This window comes from Camelus ferus, chromosome 3, assembly GCF_009834535.1.
Source record: "Camelus ferus isolate YT-003-E chromosome 3, BCGSAC_Cfer_1.0, whole genome shotgun sequence".
Lineage (NCBI taxonomy): Eukaryota > Metazoa > Chordata > Mammalia > Artiodactyla > Camelidae > Camelus > Camelus ferus.
This window is the reverse complement of record NC_045698.1, coordinates 23,135,239-23,149,066: the sequence shown is the minus strand read 5'-3', so window position 1 is coordinate 23,149,066 and position 13,828 is coordinate 23,135,239. Positions and strand designations below refer to the sequence as shown.

The window sequence follows — 13,828 nt, the reverse complement described above, 5'->3', positions numbered from 1 at the left end:
TAAATAGTGCTGCTGTGAACATTGGGGTGCAGGTTTCATTTTGAAGTAGGGTTCCTTCTAGATATATGCCCAGGAGCGGGATTCCTGAAGACTTTAAAAAATGGAAAGATATCCCATGCTCTTGGATTGGAAAGAATCAATATTGTTAAAATAGTCACACTGCCCAGGGCAATCTACAGATTTAATGCAATCCCTATCTAATTACCCAGGACATATTTCACAGAACTAGAACAAATCATAATAAAATTTATATGGAACCATCAGAGACCTAGAATTGCCAAAGCATTACCGAAGAGAAAGAAAGAGGCTGGAGGAATAACTCTCCCAGACTTCAGACAATACTATAGAGCTATCGTCATCAAGACAGCATGGTATTGGTACAAAAACATACATATAGACCAATGGAACAGAATAGAGAGCACAGAAATGAACCCACAAACTTTTGGTCAACTAATCTTTGACAAAGGAGGCAAGAATAAACAATGGAATAAAGACAGTCTCTTCAGCAAATGGTGTTGAGAAAACTGGACAGCAGCATGTAAAGCAATGAAGCTAGAACACTCCCTTACACCATACACAAAAATCAACTCAAAATGGATCAAAGACTTAAACATAAGACAAGATACAATAAACCTCCTTGAAGAAAATATAGGCAAAACATTATCTGACATCCATCTCAAAAATTTTCTCCTAGAAGTCTACTCAAGCAATAGAATTAAAAGCAAGAATAAACAAATGGGACCTAATGAAACTTACAAGCTTCTGCACAGCAAAGGAAACCATAAGTAAAACAAAAAGACAACCTACGGAATGGGAGAAAATTTTTGCAAATGAAACCGACAAAAGCTTGATCTCCAGAATATATAAGCAGTTCATAGGACTTAATAAGAAAAAAACAAACAACCCAATCCAAAAATGGGCAAAAGACCTAAACAAGCAATTCTCCAAGGAAGACATACAAATGATCAATAAACACGTGAGAAAATGCTCGGTATCACTAATTATCAGATAAATGCAAATCAAAACTACAATGAGGTATCACCTCACACCAGTCAGAATGGCCATCATTCAAAAATCCACAAATGACAAATGCTGGAGAGGCTGTGGAGAAAAGGGAACCCTCCTACACTGCTGGTGGGAATGCAGTTTGGTGCAGCCACTGTGGAAAACAGTATGGAGATTCCTCAAAAGACTAGGAATAGCATGGCTGAGGTTTTAAATGTAAGAAGGCAAAGGATAAATGGTGAGAAGGGTGGTTTGATAGGTAAGCAGTGACTGCACTGCCACACAAAGGACTTTGGTTTTATCCTGCAGACCACACAGAACTATTTAAGTGTACTATAAAAATACTAATAAAAGGAATGTGTAGTAATAAGACTTTCAAGAGGATTTTAAGAAGCAAAGCTTATTCATTTTAGAACAATAATTTACTAAATTACCGTGCTCACCTTGCTTTTCATATGGTCATTCTTTTATTGATATTGAGAACTATTTCCTTCTTCTAATTAAATAACTTCTCTGTAATATTGCATATTGCCTGAAAGTAGACATTTAGGCCAGTTTTGACATTGTAGCTCCACAGCCAAGCTGCAGCAGAGCTGAATCCTCAAAGCTGAGCTGTGTTCATTAGACCTAATGCTAGTGAGAAAATGTGAGATTTTGTCAAACAATAATTACATTAATTCTCTTTTCAAAAGAGAAATGGCCTTTACTTTTTATATGAATTTTTTTCTCCTTTGGAAGGATAATTTTTCAGTTTAATTTTTATGCACTATTCTGATAAAATACATTTGGATTCTTTCCAATAATATTTCTGAAAAGACTTAAAAATTGAAGTACATGTGAAAAGTAAGTGTGTCATCTGTGTATGTTACATAGGCTAAATTTAACTTGTTGGTTCAAAAAAAAATGTTTATATATTCACTCAAGATGTGGTTGACACCTTTCTCCTGAAGAATAGGGTTTTCCTTGTGGTGAGGTAGATCCAGGTGCTGGAACCCCAGGGCAGACGTGTTTGAAAACATTCTTGATATTTGCTCAGTCACTTGCCAAGTTTATCTTTTACTGTTATTGGATTTTATAAATGTAAGGCAGGTGTCATTCTACATAACTGCTGACCTTTGGGCTCTTTTTGTTACTCTGGTAAAACAAGTAAAGGAAAATTCTATGAGCAGCCAGGGTGAGGCATATCTTACAAAACTGAACTGTAGGTAACCATGTTGGAGTTATAGAAATGATGTCATAGTATAGTAATCTCTTACATTATAGTATGAAATACTCTACTGACTCAAATGATGAGTCAACCTGGAGCTTTTCTTACCTCTAATTAGAAAACTGTCTACCTATTGTGATTTTAAGAATGCTGAAAAAAAAAAAAAGAATGCTACAAAGGACTTCCTTCCCAGCAATATAGTTTCCTATTTTTTGGTATATATTGGTAGACAACTTATTCCAGAATGAGAGGTGACATTTAAGGTATAAATGCCCCTAGGTAAGTCATTTTATACTTAATATGCCCTGAGGTGAGACATTATATACTTAATACATGGTACTGTAATTACCTTTGCCCACCAAAAAAAAAAAAGAAAGAAAAATACATTGTGCTGTATAAATGCATTGTAAAAGCAAACTTTGTTGATGGAGATTGGTGGGAAGCATAAATCACTTGAAGGATAAATCTATTCCCCTACCAAGATCTTAGGTTCTTCTTCCTTCATCACTGTAAAAAAATAATAATTCAGTAAATATTTACATGAATAAATAACTTAAGCATCAAGGTTGTAGTTTGTGTCCTAATTATAAGACATTGCCAACATGCTCATTAAATTTCTTATTTCCCAGAGAAGAGCAATACCTTAAGCTAGCAGTCCTGTATTTCCCACTGAGAAAAGAAGGGAAGGAAACTTGATGGAAAAGTCTTTTGATAGGTGAGGGTACTCGGGGTGGAGGAGATATTTCTCTACTCAGTTTTGTCTCCTTTTCCCTTTTATTGAGGCCAAAACCCAATGGTTATTAAAGTGAGTTTTCAGACTTTCTCTTCTTAAATTTTCCCTTTCTTCACTCTGAATATTCTTTTTTCTGTTATCTGGGAAGGAATTTACCTTCTACTTTGTCCTTTTTCAAGGAAAAGAATGAGGAAAAAGTACTGATATGTGGAGATGTTTAAGAGCCCAAACTTTAAAAGTCAAACTTGATTTGGACTCCTGACTGTACCATTTGCTAAAAGCATGACCTTGGGCAACTTATTAATTAGTTGGAACCTTATTTTCCTCTTCCATAAAAGAGATGTATCAAATGGGAGAACTTACAGCTGTATGTAACAAAACTCCCAGCTATCAATGGACTTATTTTCCCCACCCATATAGAAGTTCAGTGGTAAGCAGCTGCTAATTTTGGTGCAGGATCTTGATGAATTCAAGGCCAGTTTTTCTACCATTCTCTAGACCATTCCTGAATTCTTTTACCTCAGGGTAGCAAATTGATTGCAGCAACTCCAGACATTTCATTGTATTCAAGGCAGGAAGAAGACGGAAGGGGCAGCAACAGTCATTGCTGTCTTTCTTTTTTTACGTCTTATCAGAAAAGCCAAATCTTCTCTAAGAACTCAGATTTCTACTTATGCCTCTTTGGAAAGCAGTGTGTCACATGGCTACCCCTACCTAAGGAGTTTGGGAAAATAAGTATTTAGCTCTCCCAATGGAATATCAAAATTTGATGAGTTGGTCAAACATTTATTTTACAAAGGAGAATAATAGAATCTACCTCACAGGTTAGATAAAGATTAAATTAGATAATATTATGTAAAGTGCTAATTCTGTGTCTATTGTATAGGAAGTCCTTAATAAAAGGCAGCTATAGTTACCACTGTAATGTCTTACATTGTTATTACCATTACCAAAAAAGGTAATACAAACCCTTAATAGCATCTCATCTAAAAAAAAATCCGAAGTCACATATCCTTCTATGTCACAGGCTCGTTCATTTTTCTGTCCAAACTCATTTCTGGCCATATTTTCACACTTGATACAGTAATAACTAACTGCATTAGTAAAAGCTAACTTCTTAGAGTTTTTCCCATACAAACCATTCTGCTTCCCCTTTGCTCATATCCATCCAGATCCCTCCTGTGCCCTGTCCATTCTTATTGACTTATCTAGCTCCAACTCATCCTTTAAACCTGAATAGGCTTCAGCTCCATTGCAACTCCCAGTCCAACCCCAGGCAGGATTAGTGGTCCTCTTCTGTGCTCCCCAGGCCCCTGGTTGCATCACTATCATAGACTTCAAGAGGGTATAGGAATTTTCTCTTTACCTGTTAGCCTCCTGGGCTAAACTCTGAATTTCTTGAGGTCTAGACCAGCTTTCCTTCTTGTCTTGGTGTTGCCTAAATAGTTGGCATCAGTACATGTTTGTTAAACACAACTGAGGAGTTACGTTGTATCTTCCTGAATATTCACTGCACTCTGCCCAAAACACTGTAAGCATCTCTCTCATCTCTCCCTTTTTCTTCTCCTCTCTCAGGGAGTAATGGTCATCTTTTCAAGAAATAATAACTGGATCATGATATATTTCTTGGTGTTTTTTAGAAAGTAAACATTTACTTGGATAGCTTGAGCTCCTGTTGATTCTGACAGCCAGTAGCAAGGAGTTAAAAATGGAACTACGTAAACTAGCTAGAGAAAGAATCTCTGTTCTTTGGGTTTTCTGATAGTTCAATTGCCACGGAAACAGCCTTCTCCCATGTTAGTTCATTAAGATTTTTTTTTCCTTAAATAATTTGGAGGACAGCTATGTTCCATAGTAGACTACTTCATAGAAAAGATCATATTTGACATCCCCTTCCTTATGCTAAAATCTGCACCAAACAGACAAGCAGCGTATCTTCAGCATCACACACTCCATTTTAAGACTGAATTATTATAGCAAGTAACTCATTTGATTAAAAAAAAAAAAGACTTCTTGCTGGAGTATGTATATGAAATAAAAACAGGAATACATTTTCTAAGTCAAAACCATTTTAATAGATCTTGTTTAATCTATGCAGTTAGATTACAGTCTTAATCATATTTATATCACATTTTCTTAAACGGGAAAAATCAGCTTTCCATGGTATTATCTAGGGAAGTGAATTCCCTGTCCCCTGGGAATATATGAGATAAAATACAGATAGGATAAATCTTTTTATATATGACTGAAGTTATATTTTCAGCTAGTTTAGGGTGACTTTTAACCCTGAAATAGGGAGCGTCACAGACAAGAGTGTTTTAAAAGTTCTCATCTGATATTGATTAAAGCAGGTTGGCCATAGTGGATTCACTCAAATTGCAAATTTTATTTCTATGAAGAAAGCACTTGAATATTATGGTATATGCCTGAGTTTTCTACCAAAGGAATTAGAAAAATTTATCCCTCTCATTTTGTGAGACAGTGATCAGTGACAACTCGATTATAATTGATTTAAAATGTTAATGTTTGACTTTATAGAAGTTCAGCCTACCATGGAGAAACCTGCAAATTTGGTAAAGTGGGCCTCCCTTTCATATTTTCCATAGATTGAATAATTAAGGTCTGGTAATTTCTTTATTAAAAATTGGTTTTAGGAAAGGATCTGAGACCCATTCAACAAACTGAAGCCCAGATGATTGCTAATAGCTAGAAAATTTTCACTTGAAAAAGAATCAACATCTTGAATTTAAACTGAAGTGATCTCCCTTAACTATAGTTGACAATCATGCCTCTACATTTGTGATATATTAGAAATTATTCATCATTCTAAATTCACACCAAAGGAAGTTTGAATTCTTATGGAAATGTGGCAGCCTTAGGTCAATAATGCTTCTCTAGGCAAGAGATGGATTATTAAGAAAAAGAAGCTTTAAGTTTAATGAAAACAACTTTGCCTATTTTGGTAAATCAACCTATGGGGACACCTTATAATGTTCAGAGCTGAAATTCAACACCAGAGGAGAAAACACAGTATATCTATCAAGGACCAGAGGTTGTAGAGTTGAAACAGCTTTCTATACATTAGACTTGGAAAAAACAAATCTTGTGAAACAACAGAGAGATCCTGTGGATGTTACTGTGTCTACGTTGTTAGTAGCTTTTCTACTGAGCTTTACTGATACCTCAGCTAGTATTTTGAACACACTTCAAATCATTAGGAAAGAAATGCCAATCAATTAATAAATCAATTTAATAACAATTGCTAAAACAGTGATTTTTTTTTCTAGCTTTACTGAAATATAATTGACATATTATATAGAAAACATTGATTTAATTGTTTCAAACAAGTGTCATTCTTTCAGCATTCAAAAAGCATTGGTTTTGTATTTACTAGAGGCCAGGTACTCTGTTATTTTTTTTTTAACATTTTTTTAATTGAGTTATAGTCAGTTTACAATGTATCAATTTCCAGTGTAGAGCATAATTTTTCAGTTGTACATGAACATACATATATTCATTGTCAATTTTTTTTCACTGTGAGCTACCAAAAGATCTTGTATATATTTCCCTGTGCTATATAGTATAATCTTGTTTATTTTACATACGCCTGGTACTCTGTTAAATGTTAGGCAACAAACATGAATAAGACTTACAGGACTGATAGTTTGGGAGAGGAAACAGAAAAGAAAGTAATTGCAGTAAGATGGAGTGATAGAGGGTTGCCCAGCAGACTAAAGACCAAGTTTCATTTCACACAGAATATTCAGTCCAGGAGGAGGTATTTCTTTGTAAGATATCTTATCTACAGAAAACAGCCAATAATTATTTATAAATGCTTGTGATATTGGAGCTAAGCACTGGTTGAAATTGTTATTCTTTCTTTTCTATTCTTTCTTATACTTCCAGGCTAAAAATAAAAATTGCTTTGGGGGATATGAAATGTATATAAAAGTACTTTATAATTTATAAAGCATGTTGCAAATATATGGCAAAATCAGTGTTTGCAGATACGTGTTACACCTTGGAATACAACAGTGCTAGACAGATTTGGTAAGACTTTGACCCTTTTTTCTGGAGGTGGACAATAGGGACCAAATTTAATAAACACAATCAGGCAAGAGAATATATTTATGTAATTTTAAATATAAGCACACTTCTAGGAAACTTCTGCCTTCTGAATTCTTATTTTCTGGCATCATAGCCAGTGTGCTTGTTTTTCTTCAGGAAGAGGACTATTTCATCTCATCAATACCCAGCTTTTAATAAGCTAGTTAATTAAGTAGAAATATTGGTTTTCAAGTAATACATTTTATTTATCATCTCAGAATTTATATTTTTTAATGAGTGTTGTTCTTTTAAGATAGTAATTTTTAAAGATTATACCCTTATTCCACTGCTAAAAATGATTTGCAAAATCATCTTTTAGACTGTATTTTAGACATCTTTTTGAAAATTTTTATTTTAAAATGACATTCAATATGTTTCTAGTGGCAAAAAGATACAAATTCATCATAGGATATTTGAAATTTTGATAAACAAAATAAGAAAATTTGTACCATATATATTCCAATCTCCTAGAAATTATAACTTTTAACAGTTTAGTTTGTACTCCTCTACTTTTTAAGAGAAAGATACTCTTTAAAGAAAGGGTTATACTATAATATTGTTTTGAAATTTACCCCCTTCAAAAATGTGGTGTGAATCTTTTTCCATCTTTGAAATTCATTATATAGATATAATATATCTTATCTAATCAATTCTCTACTGTTGGACACATGTTGTTTCTCCTTTTTTCTATTAAAAAGAGCACTGTGGTAAACATGCTTATAACTAAAATTTTGTTCCCATTTGGAATTGTTTCTTTAAATTAACCTACTTAAAGTAAAATTAGGTAAACAAAAAGGATGCATATAGACTATCCCTTGGTAGCACATGCCTAATTCCCTAGACCCTTGCTAAATCTAAACATTATTTGTAAAGCCTATTAATTTAGGAAGTAAAAAATACTATTTCATTCTCAGGAGCATTTTCTTTTTATTACTAATGTAGCCCATTATAACTCCTTCTATAAAATGACCAGTATATTATTTTTTGTTTCATCAGTTGCCTATTAGCATCCTTACTCATGTTTCTGTTGATGTGTTCTTTTTTTTTTCTTTATAGAAAGATTTTATATGTCAAGGCTAGTAGACAAAAAATACAAAATATACATGATTTACAAAGAATCCATAGTATACAAAGTATACATGTTTAAATTACATTATCTATTTTTTATCTTTTTATATTTATGTCATATTTTAATGTAAAATCTAATTTTTAAGTAATTATTGTTATCTTGTTATTTTAATTATTCTCAAACATTTCTTTGGATCCTTGAAATAGATTTCATGTTGAAGGAAACAGCAAAAAGTATTTGATACTGATATTCAGAGTAAGATCAATAATGTAGTTGGGCAATGCCATTTGGAATTTTTAAAATTAAGTCACAGTGAATCATTGAGATAGCTGCTTGTAGGGCTAACCAAGTGATTTTTTTAAATTAATTACTTATTGATATGTTGCAATATATATTAAGCCTATCTTATGATTAAGACTCACATAAGCCCTGTGAAGTATTTAAAGAAACTATAATGGTTACTTGTGTTAAGGATCCTAACACATGCTTCTGTTTCATATTTATCTAGGACCTTGATCATGTGATCTTGCTGTGAGGGTTCCAGATTGGAGCCTCTCTTGGGTTCTGTTATTGTTGACACTACTGGATCTAGGCTGCTTATTACTACTTCTCATTGAACTGTCCTTTCTTTCTCAAACACTCCCATTTATAGATATTTGGGGTTGGGTGTAGGTAGTGAGGCTTCCCTGTTTCTTCTCTATCCTGGCCCAATTTATTAAATAACTTCAAGATTTTCCCCTTCATGTTCCCTGGATAGAGCCCCACTGCCCTATCTTGGCAGATATGCACACTAAATTTATTGCTTTACATCACAAAATTCATAGTTATATATTCACCGTTTAGATACCAATTTTGTTCACAGTTACAGAACTCTCTGCTGATAACTTTCTTTGTGGACTTAATCTAATATTAACTTTCCTTTCCCAGGAGTAGCACCAACTTAATGCCTCCTGACATTTAAAAATTCATGTACTTTAAACTTCATCATGTATTTCTTGTTGAGCCTTAAGACATTAGCTAGTCACTTTTATGTCTAGGTATATGGCAGGCTTCTTAGCCATTTAAGTAAATAGAATAAAGCAAACTCCTTCTATAAAATGAGCAGAGCAATGTGATAACTGATAATAGATATAAAAGGAATAAGGTAAGTTGGAATAATCGTGGAAAGCTTCAAAAAGAGAACAATCTTGAGATACACTTTGCAGTATCTTGTATCCTTTGCTCACAATTTTTCCTTCCTTCCTTTTCCTTGCCATGAGTCCTGCCCTTGTATATGACAGGACTACACTTAAATTTCCTATTGATGTTAGGGTTGATCATATGACTTGCTTTCACAATGAAATGTGGGTGGAAGTGATTGAGTGCTAGTTCTGAACTAGGTCTTAAGAAAAATCATGTATTTTTTTTTTTTTTTTACTCTCTTTGTGCTTCTGCCATTGCCATGAAAAGAGAATTCTCCAGTTCACTGACTGCTCCAGAATAAGTCATTTAGGACAGACCTGAACTACCTGACATTTTGAGGACAAACCCAGCTAAGCACAGCAGAAATCAGCTAACCCTCAACTGATCTACAGACTTGACTTGTGAGTAAGAAAAATCAATGTTTGTTGTTATAAGCCACTGATTGAGGTGGGTGAGTATTTGTTACTCAACATTGCAGAAATATCTGACTAATGTATATTGGTGAGAAATGGTTAAGTCATGAACAAGTAGCATCTTTCTGTGTCCACTCTCACTGCCTTGTTCAGGCTTTCATCCTACTCCCTGAATTGTTTTTAAAGAATTCCATTTTTCCCCATCTGTATTAGTTAGGGTCACCCAATAGCTGTTACAAATTGACCCAAAATTTATAGTGTTTCAAACACAATACAAGTGTTACACAATACAAGCTAACTTCTTGCTCACATTACTACACTATTGTAAATAAGGGGTAGGGATCCCCTTCCATACAGCCATTCTGGAGCCCAGACTGATGGAGGCTTTTCTGTGTTTTTACAAATATCTTTCAACATGGCTCTGTGGTCCATCTTCATTCCAGCCAGCTAGGGGAAAAAAGAGTATGGAAGAGAGTGAAATCTGTTTTTAATAGACTTAGCCTAGTGGTTGTCCTCATCATTTTTGCTCAACATCCTCTTTGTTTGAACTCAATCATATGGTGACATCTAGATCTAAGAAAGCATAGAAAATGTAGGTTTAGCTGCAGGAACAGGAAAAAATAAGAACATTGTTTATGGTGAGCAGCTTACAATCTCTACTACACCATCACTTGTTTAACATGCTTTAATCTAGAGTTATTAGTCCTAAAATTCCAATATGATATTATCTATCTGCTTAAAATCTATGGTCCTGGTTGCCTACAAATTCAACATCAAATTTAGCACTGTGGCTAGAGAACATTTTGTTTTTTCCAATCTCTGGAAACATTGTAGAGACTACAGCCTCTACCCAGAACCTTCCTTCTCCTGCCTCTGCATGTCAAGAGTCCATAAATCCTTTATCCTAGCTCCAATGTCTCCTCTGCTGTGGTGTCTTGCCTACCCTTATTCCACTGCCCCATCTTCCCAGAATTCACTGTTCTTCTTGTAGAATTCTGTTCATATCTCTATTATAGTACTTATTACATTGTTTAATATTGTTATTCAGGTATCTAGTTCCTCAGAATACTTAGTCATCTTTGAATTCTTGGTGTAGTACCTAACATGAAGCTTGAAACACCGTTTCTTTCTTGAAAAGCTGTCCAAGAAGTGAGGAGGCTCTCAGTTTATGACCAAAGGTTTAGTAACAAGTCTGAAACACAGAGCACTCTCATGAAGGAAGTCTTCAGGATAACTTTAATTCTTTCCCCCAAAGTGCTATCATTGAAGGGGAAAAACATTTTTGGAGCTGTTTTAATATGCTACTTTCTAACAGGTTCTTAAATTACACTTTTTGTGAAGAGAAAGCTGAAGGGGAGAGGACATTGAGTGAAAGGAAAATACTGAGCCAGAAACTAAAGACATTCCAGAAATGTTATGAGAGTTAAAATGTATAACTTCTCCCCTCACTTTCTGGGTTTCATGCATTTAATATAGCTTGACCTACTGAACTCATCTTGGGTTTCCCTATGGAGGCTGTCTCTTTCAGGGCAAAGTATCTGTCTAATGAAGCAGATAAAGAAATAATCATATATACCTACCAGTTCAACAGATGTTTGTGAATTAATAAAATAATCCAGGACCTAAGTTTTCTAGTGCAATAGATAATAACAAACAGCACCATGAATCTATGCACTGAAGACCACTTTGAATGTATGGCCAATAACTCAGCTTTCTTTCTTATCATTTTGGCCTTGATGCTGAAGCTGACCAGAGACAGCTGAGTAAAATATCCTCATTAGACCCTACACAGCAATGAGGGTACATCCTCCAGAGAATTAGTCAGTAGAGACATAGACAAGTAGCTAACTGGAATAGTAGTTGGCCAGAATATTACTTAAGGTAGCTCTAGCTGCTATATACAAATAAATCTCCAAATCTCAATGGTTTAATAAAAAAGAGTATTTTCCCCTTATGTTGGGCAGTTCACTTAAAAATGGTGATTGAGGGATGATGGTTTCCTGGTTTCCTTTCAATGGTTTCTCCCATCTTGTGACTCTAGAAAATTCAACATAGGACTGCCAAGATTGCCCGGGTGGTTGCCTCTATCCCAGACAGTGAGAAAAGGAAAAGAGCACAGAGAATCTTGTATGGGAGATTTTTATGGGCCAGGTCTGGAAAAAGTACATATTCCTTCTGTGTCCATTCCTTTGGCTACCACAAGACCATACCTAACTTCAAGGAAAGCTAGAAAATGTAGTCAAGCTATTGTAAGGGAGAAGGAGAGAGGTATGGTAGACAATGCCACAATCCATTGATAAAATAAACATGATTAAAAAAGAGAATAAGAAAAATTTATAACCAATCCTCGTTTTTTGTAGATTCCATATTTAAGAATTCACCTGCTTTCTAAAATTTGTTTGTAACCCCAAAATCAAAACTCCCAGTGCTTTCACAGGCATTTGTGGACATCCACAGGGTAGCCAAAACATTTGAGTCATTCAACTGCACACATTCCCAGTGGATGTTAAACAAAGCAATGCTCGCCTTCCTGTTTTTGCTCTCAAACTACAAACAAGTGTCGTTTTCACAGGCTCTTTAGTACCATACTTTTTGCATTTTTGTGCTTTTTGTTGATGATTTCACTACTGAAAATAGCCACAGAGCATAATCCCAAAGTGCTGTGTAGTGTCTCTAAGCACAAGAAGTCTGTGCTGTGCCTTATGGAGAAAATACATGTGTTTCTTTAGGCATAAATTACACTGCTATTGGCTGTGAGTTCAGTGTTAATGAATCAACAATATATATTAAATAAGATATTGTTAAACAGAAACTCATGTAAAACAAAGTTGTGTATTGGTTGGTTGACGAAAATGTGGCCAGAGGCTGACAAGAACCTAACCCTGTATTTTCCCTAGGAGCAGTGGTTCAGTATTCGCTAATTCAGTGTTTGTAATAATTTTATAGGACATAAATACCATAAATGACAGTAACCAGCTCTGTGTGTGTATAATTTTAATTTTCATATATATATATATATATATATATATATATAGTTTACGTATTGTGTCAGCCACTGCCACTGCCTGTTGACTGTTCCAAAAGGCATTCCCTACTTCCCTCTGATGTACACTAACAAAACTCTGATTGTGTTCAGACATCAGGCAAAGTACCTTGATTTCGGGTAATCTTAGCCAGCATCTAGAATAGGTTTCACTTAGCACACAGTTGTAGCTGATAAAATATAAAGGGTCTGTTTTGCACTACTTCCCATCTGAAAAATATGCCTCCCATATGGTATGTGATACCTTGAGGTGCTCTAGCCTTCTTGCAACCATGAGGTAAAGGCCAAGAAAACTCCCCAAATGTTAACATAATTGAGCTGCTAAATCAATGACAGCAACTCTCTACCTCCAGACTTTTTATTTGTGTGCAAAATAAACCTCCATTTTTCAAACTATTGTCAGTTACATTTTTCCTTACTTACACAAGTGCTTACAGCCAAAAGCATTGCTACTTATTCACATAATACTTAATGCATTCAACAAATATTTGCTAAAAATTTACCGTATACAAGTATTATTAAAATAGTGGATATTCAGCAATAAACAATACAGATAAATTCATGCTCACATGGAGCTTATATTCAATGGGAAAAGATAGACTAAAAAAAGGAATAAATTTTTAAGTGCAGCCTTCAACTGGTTTGAAAGAAACCTGTCAGATCCTTAGTAAATTCACAATTCAGTCCCAACTGGTGGGAGCAGGAGAATGTGGGATACCAGAGAATGGTCTGTTGACTGGAGGTACACCAAAGGCCTTGTATATGAGCATGTTACATGCAGCAAATGAAGAACATGATTAATAAGAAGTCCACTCAGTGAAGATCAGTTAAAGGAGCCTTGTTGTACCTGAAATTCCCAGAGAAGGAAACAGCCACCTCATGAAGGGGTAAAAGTAAGATGTTAAACTGAGTTTTAAAGAGTATGAATAGGCTCCTGGGCTTATATCCAGAGGGAATTCTAATTCAAAAAGACTCATGTATCCCAATGTCCATAGCAGCACAATATACAATAGCCAAGACATGGAAACAACCTAAATGTCCATTGACAGATGGCTGTATAATGTTGTGG

At 34.8% G+C, this 13,828-nt stretch overlaps 1 long non-coding RNA gene across 6 annotated transcripts in view; it reads left to right on the top strand.

The window, feature by feature from the left end:
- LOC116660672 overlaps positions 1-13,828 on the top strand; it is a 449,791-nt gene that overhangs the window by 186,898 nt on the left and 249,065 nt on the right. For all 6 annotated transcript variants that reach the window (XR_004316275.1, XR_004316277.1, XR_004316264.1 and 3 more), the window contains one exon: positions 9,571-9,704. This is a non-coding gene — a long non-coding RNA (uncharacterized LOC116660672). The remainder of the gene's footprint in view (positions 1-9,570; positions 9,705-13,828) is intronic.